The following is a 7,255-nucleotide window of genomic DNA, read 5'->3' as shown; positions in this document are numbered from 1 at the left end:
CGGAAAAATAAACTTAATACTTCAAACTATTGTGGAGGGTATAACAATAAGATAAAAACTTTAAAATATTAGAAATCGGGGCTATACTGAAACGTGGACCAGTGTTCAGAATTTTTGTGGAGAATCTTTTAACAACTGAAAACTTTAAATGCCAAATTACAAATTACCAAAACGTGGACCTATGACTACAATTTTTTACGGAGAAATGTTTTACAGTATCGGACGTCACACAAGTAAAGTCTAAACATTGTGCTTGTATTGTGTTAAACAACAACAAATGCCTAAACCACACGAGTACATGTGCTTCTATTCGTCTTCCTTCCTATGCTCATGAGCATAGGAAATGCCCTTTGCTGGAATAGTACCTTCAAAATTCCTTAAAGCTACGCACTACTACTTATATGGGGCTATATCAAAACGCGGATATATAAATCCATTTTTCTACACTCAACCTTTAAGCTAAAGAAGGCCCCAATTCCCAATACAGATCAGCCGATTCGATCCAAGATGTGGGTCTCGTAATATTTTGTCTAAACTTAGAACAAGTTGGAAGATGGGCCATTTCCGTCCACTCCATCCCCCACAAAAGTTCAAAATTTTTCGCTTAAATGGTGCACACGATAACTCTCGAAGAGGGTAACCGATTTGACCCATACTTTGCACATCGTAATATTTCTATCAGGCATAGATCAGGTTCAAAGATAGGCTATATCGGACCACTCCTTGGGGTACCTCCTACACAAAATTTCAAAAAATTCGGAGAAATCTAGTTCAAGTACTTTGGAAATTTTGCCTACTGGGGCGGAGATCATTTTTAATATTGATTTTAATTAATTTCTCGTTGGAGTCGAGCTTAATGACCGATGATTTTTGCAAGTGAAAAAGGTAAGCCGAAGAGTCGAACCCACACACAACCACTATATTACAAAGGCGAAACTGTTTTTGGAAGAGGCTCATCAGACATATAGGCTGTGGAGCGGCTTCGATATCATATAACTTTTTCTCTTTCAAATGCAATTTGTTTTTAGCGTAGTCTTTGGAAGTTATGAGTTTCGCTCTGAACGCTAATACGTTGTAACAACACTTTTTTCATGTGTTTTTCAAGGTCGTGTTTGAAAAGTTTTCTCGGAGTTCCTATTACGACGGTACAAGTTTTTTCAGAGGCAAGGCCACTCTTCCTGAGAAAATGGCCAGAAAAAACCCACGGTACTCCTTGTGGTCCTGCTTACAGGAAGAGAGCAACAAATTGTGAATGTATTCATAATATTGGCAACTTACGAGGGTTGCACGATATCTTTCTGGACTAACAAAGTAAACGCGAATATTTGCCATCAAAAATAGTTTTATTGTTTTCTTAAGTAGTCTTCAGCATCATTTATACACTCTTTCATGCACCTTCGTTTTTAGCGTTTGTCGGGCACGATTGAATTCATAAAACCAGTTTTTCATGTTCCTTTATCGACATGCAAAGATTTAATGATCGGTGCACTATTGCCCTGACTATCCACGTCGAAAGTTGTGAAAAATTATCGGACGAAAATGTTCACAGGAACGTTTAGGCTAAAAATTGTCAAACATTCCAAAAAAAATGTCAAACGCCTGGCAACACGCAGTGTTGCATAGACCAGAAAGTTATCGTGTAGCCCTCCTATGACATAATTTTACTAATTTTTATAACGAGTAGTTTTATCAAGGGCTGAGGTTAGCTGAGTTGTTGCCAGGATCGACTTAGGGACGCGCAAACCGCCTTTTCAATGTTTTATTGATAAAGTTCAGTATGACCCGAATGGACCCGAAAACCGTCTTTTCAATGCTTTTTATCAATAAAGTTTAGTATGAGTTTAGTGATTGGGTGTAGTTGTAAATTATGTTCGTGTGACTGACGTTAATTTGTAGAGCAAAATGTTGTCCATATTCGAACCTGAGCTATTTCTGGTAGATATATTAGGATGTGCAAAGTATGGATTACATCGGTCACTCCCTTCAAGAGTTATCGTGCGCACAATTTTCCGAACATTTTTGAAGTTTTGTGGGGGAGGTACCTGAAGGAGTGGACCGATATAGCCCATCTTCGAATTTAAACTATATTTTGATAAAATATTACGAAGGCCAAATTTTGGACCGTCTCGATAGATCCGTTCGAGAGTTATCTAGCGCTCCACCCACTACACAAGGTGTCATAGGGGCTTTTTGCACCTTTCCGACCATTTTCTCAGGAAGTATGGACTTGCCCCTGATGAAAATTGTACCGTCGTATGGGGAGAAGTGAATACAAGTTGTTGCAACAAAAATCAAAGCGATTCGAGAGCAGGTCCTAAACTGAACTTATCCGAAATTTTATATGGAAGGTACCCGAAGGAGTGGGACGATTAAGTCCATATTGGAACCTCATCTAAGTCTGGTAGAAATATTACGATGTGCAAAGTATGGACCAAATCGGTTACTCCCTTCAAGAGTTATCATGCCCACAAATTTTCCGAAAATTTTGGAACTTTTGTGGGGGAGGTACCGGAAGGAGTGGACCGATATACCTCATCTTCGAACTTAAACTAAGTTTGGACAAAATATTACGAAAGCCAAAATTTGAACCGAATCGGTTCATCCGTTCGAGAGTTATCGTGCGCACCAACCAGACAGACGGACGGACATTGCTAAATCAACCCCAAATTGTCTGAAACACATTTCGTCCAAACATACTTGGGGTCTAAAACCATTATTTCGATGAGGCACATTTTGCCCGTATGAAAGTGTATATACCCTTTCTAGCCTAAAGGCTGAGGGTATAATGACGTGAACGTAGGGGATGGAAGATACCAAGGAACGGTTCTGACCGGTTTAAACATGGCAAAGCCCAGGATTTATCTTGGTCCCTCTTTCATCTCAAGTGGACACTGACCTCCCCGTGGTGTCACCTGGGGAACTGCCTTTAACACCCGTTAAAGGTAGTGAGCTAACATGTGCCGCGCGTTCACCCATAAGAACGTTAAAAACTTGGGTTTGGGCGTCGAAAAAAACAGCCTTCTATGAAAAAACGAAAGAAAAGAAAAACAAACCCCTCTAAACTTGACGAACCCCGCAATCGTTTTAAGGACCATGATCTGCGAATCTGCACCTGGAATGTTCGCACTCTTTATAGAGAAGGTGCAGTCTTCGCATCGGCAGACGTACTTGAAAAGTACAAGGCCGATATTACTGCCATACAGGAAATACGATGGATTGGGAAAGGCGTCACAACAACACCTAAAGGTGACGCACTGTATTATACCTGCCATGCTTCACCCCAGTGAATGAAAGACTTGCTGCAATTCGATTAAAAGCAAAATTCTTGAACATCAGCTTTATTTGCGCTCATGCTCCCACTGAAGAAAAGGACGAACAGACCAAAGATATATTTTACGAGCGATTAGAAGAAACATATGACTGTTGCCCTGCTCATGGCATTAAAATTATTCTAGGCGATTTTAATGCCAAAATTGGAAAGGAGAATATCTTTGGCGCAACAGTCGGGAATTTCAGTCTCCACAGTGAAACATCTGACAATGGTATGAGGCTGATAGACTTTGCAGCTGCAAAAAACATGGTAGTTAGCAGTACCAGGTTTAATTATCTCGATATTTATAAGGGCACCTGGCTGTCTCCAGATCAAAGAACAAGTAATCAAATTGATCATGTTGTGATAGATGGAAGACATTCATCGAGAGTGTTGGATGTACTATCGTTCCGAGGCGCAAACATTGATTCGGACCATTACCTTGTTGCAGCAACGTTTAGACGGGTACGTAGTCTAAACGTTGCAAATAAAGCACGAACAGACACAACGCTTAATGAGGGCACTCCTTGTCCCGATAACATAACAACACAATGGCAAAATATTGCCCACTCCATGCAAACAGTCGCAAAATCCATACTTGGATACCAGATACCTCCGCAAAGGAATTCATGGTATGACCAGGAGTGTCGTGCTGCTACCTAAGAGAAAAATGCGGCATATAGGGCTACTTTACAATCCATAGCAACGCGTAGCGCACGAGAGAGATATCGGGAGAAATTGAGAGAAGAGAAACGTCTTTTCCGCAAGAAGAAGAGAGAAAAGCGGGAGTGTGAAAAAATCGAGATGTACAGGAGCCAGAATGAAGTCCGAAAATTCTACCAAAGAGTGAAACATCAAACAGATGGCTTTGGTACATGCACATCCTCCTGTAGAGACCAGCAAGGTAATCTGGTAACATATACGATAGCGTGCTCAGGATATGGAAGGAACATTTCTCCAATCTGCTGGTATCCAATAGTAGTGAAGACGATGATACCACAGATCCAATCCCAGAAGATGGTATAGAATTTATACCGCCCGGCCAAGATGAGGTAAAAACAGCAAACAACCGACTGAAGAATAATAAAGCAGCAGGAGCCGATGGCTTAACTGCCGAGCTGTTTAAAACCAGAGGCGACGCGCTGATAAGGTGTATGCATCAGCTAGTTAGCACCATCTGGCAGGAAAAACGCGTACCCGACGATTGGACCTGAGCATCCTGTGTCCCTTCCACAAGAAATGAGATAAGACTGTATGCTCAAACTATAGGGGCATAAGTCTTCTCCCTATTGCCTATAAGATAGTGTCAGGGATATTGTGCGAACGACTAAAGCCAATGGTCAACGAAATAATTGGACCATACCAATGTGGCTTTAGACCTTGCAAGTCCAGCATTGACCAGATATTTACCCTGCGGCAAATCCTGGAGAAGACCCAAGAGATGCAGATCGACACATATCACCTTTTTGAGGATTATAAAGCAGCATTCGACAATCCCCTCCGATCAAAGGTATTCCATGCAATGTCTGAATTTGGTATCGCCGCAAAGCTCATCCGGCTTTGTAAGATGACTTTAACTGATACTAGGTCCTCAGTTAAAATTGGAAAAAACCTATCCGACCAGTTCAGTGCCAAAAGAGATTTCAGACAAGGAGACAGCCTTTCGTGTGACCTATTCAACATTTTGCTGGAAAAGGTAATACGAGATGCAAATGTCAAAAGAAATGGCACAATTTACACCAATAGCCACATGTTACTTGCTTATGCTGATGACATAGACATCATGGGACGATCAGTAAATGAAGTAACTGATACCTTTAGGAAGATCGAAGCAGAATCTGCGAAAGTGGGTCTGGCGGTAAACGGCGTAAAGATCAAATTGACCAACTGTGGAAGTTGGTACCTATAATTTTGAGGTAGTTAAAGACTTCGTCTACCTCGGCACTGCCATAAACACAACAAACAACATCAGTTGTGAAATAAGAAGAAGAATTGTATTGGCCAACAGATGCTACTATGGTCTAAGTAAGCAATTTAAAAACAAAGCCACATCTCGTCAAACAAAAATAACACTATACAAAACGCTGATACTACCCGTGCTAATGTATGGCTCCGAAGCATGGGTACTTGCGCAAGCAGATAAGGCAGCGCTTGGTGTGTTTGAGAGGAAAATTCTTCGAAAGATCTACGGGCCGATTTGCGTTGACGGTGAATATCGACGTCGTATGAACCACGAGCTATTTCGTCTTTGGAAATAAAAAGCTTCAATTTGAACTTCACAAATGCAAAATTGCAATCTTGGATGTATAAATAGGAGCTCCAAATGGCGAAAATTGTCTAGCAACAACAACAACATCTAATATGCCTGATGATGTTAGCCTAGCCAGCTAACGAAACGATCGTCGCATAGTGGTTGATGTGTGTGTGTGTGTGTAGGACTTCGCTAGATATCAATGTAATCTCCTTAGGTCATAAAAAGCTCGATTAATTAAATTAATTAAATCCCACAAATAATGGCCTTCGCCCCTAAAAAGTCAAAAACTTAAAAATAATAAATATTGTTTATGGGGAAATTAACAATTTTTGAAATCTTCAACTAAAAACCGTGCTTTGAAAGAAAATTTATCATTTCTGGAATGTGGATTGAAGGAATGCCACACACTACTCACTCTCACACGTACACAAAGGGTTCATCGGCAGCAGCAGTTTGGCAGTAAATGTATGGGCCGCATAACGGCACCCCTCAATTTAAGGTATTTTGAGGCTTTTACCTTCAAATTGGCTGAAATTTGACATTTGAGGTTCTCAATGACCAAAAAACTTCTCCACTAAAAATAAAGGTACCTCCCGATTTAAAGTATTGACCAAACCAGCTGAAATTTGACAATTCAGGTTGTCAATGACCAAAAAACGTATCCACCAATAATTGCAAATATAGGTACACGTTTTGGTGTAGCCCCCATATAAAGGTACCTCCGATTTAAGGTATTTTAAGACGTTTAGCTACATTTTCTGAGTGAATTGGCTGAAATTGGATGTTCCCATATAACGGTACCAAAGGCAGATTTAACATTTAACCTATTCGTCAAATGGCAACAAGAAAAAACCTCTTCTTGTACACTTTAAACGTCAAAATTTGTTATGATTTTGTATGAAGTTCAGCTCGCGCGATAAGGAAAGCAGGTACTTTAATCGTGGATAGCCAAAAATTCTTTAGCATCAAATCTGAAGCCGTCCTTGAGTGCAGCACTGCATTGGGAAACCTAACAAATATTTCCCGATTATGTTTGGTATCACAACATTGCGCATTGCGACATTATGTCAAACGAAAAGGCAGATGAACTCGGTAGACATGGATCACAGTCAACAAGTTCGTTCATGTCATTCTGACTTTGCCTGCAGCATATGTTCCATAGCCTTGACCTAAAAATTGAAATGGTAAGACATTTTTAATATACTTTTTTATTGCTCTGTTCCAGAACCTGCAAGAAGCTACTATTTTTTACTACGATAGCATTTTTTCCTTTATGTTATCGGAAAAAATAGTAAAAATTAGTAGATTCTTGCAGTTCCGGAACAGACCATTTGTTAATAGCTACATTTTTTCTATTCAGCGTACTCAATGTCGGGGAGCAGCTTTATAAATCTTGTTCCTGACCGACTATAAAATAACTTCTTTAATTTCAAAATTTCTTATGAAAATTTGCAATTCAAATATACTTAGTTTTATATAAATTTCCTAGAAACCATTCGCATACTACTTTCTCACTCACATGGCCGTATGTACAATGTAATGTGGATGTCATTCAATGAAATGCCTTTTGTCTAGTCTTGTGGCTGTTGCATCTTTCAATGTAGACAGCTTGACGCTGTTCAAGTATGCAGTGCAAAAAATAGTTTTCTTTTTTTAATTCGCTCGACAATACAAATGGTCGGTCCCCTTTC

Source organism: Musca autumnalis, unplaced genomic scaffold (genome assembly GCF_047663935.1).
Source record: "Musca autumnalis isolate F117 unplaced genomic scaffold, ASM4766393v1 scaffold_4, whole genome shotgun sequence".
NCBI lineage: Eukaryota > Metazoa > Arthropoda > Insecta > Diptera > Muscidae > Musca > Musca autumnalis.
Note: the sequence above shows the minus strand (reverse complement) of the source record.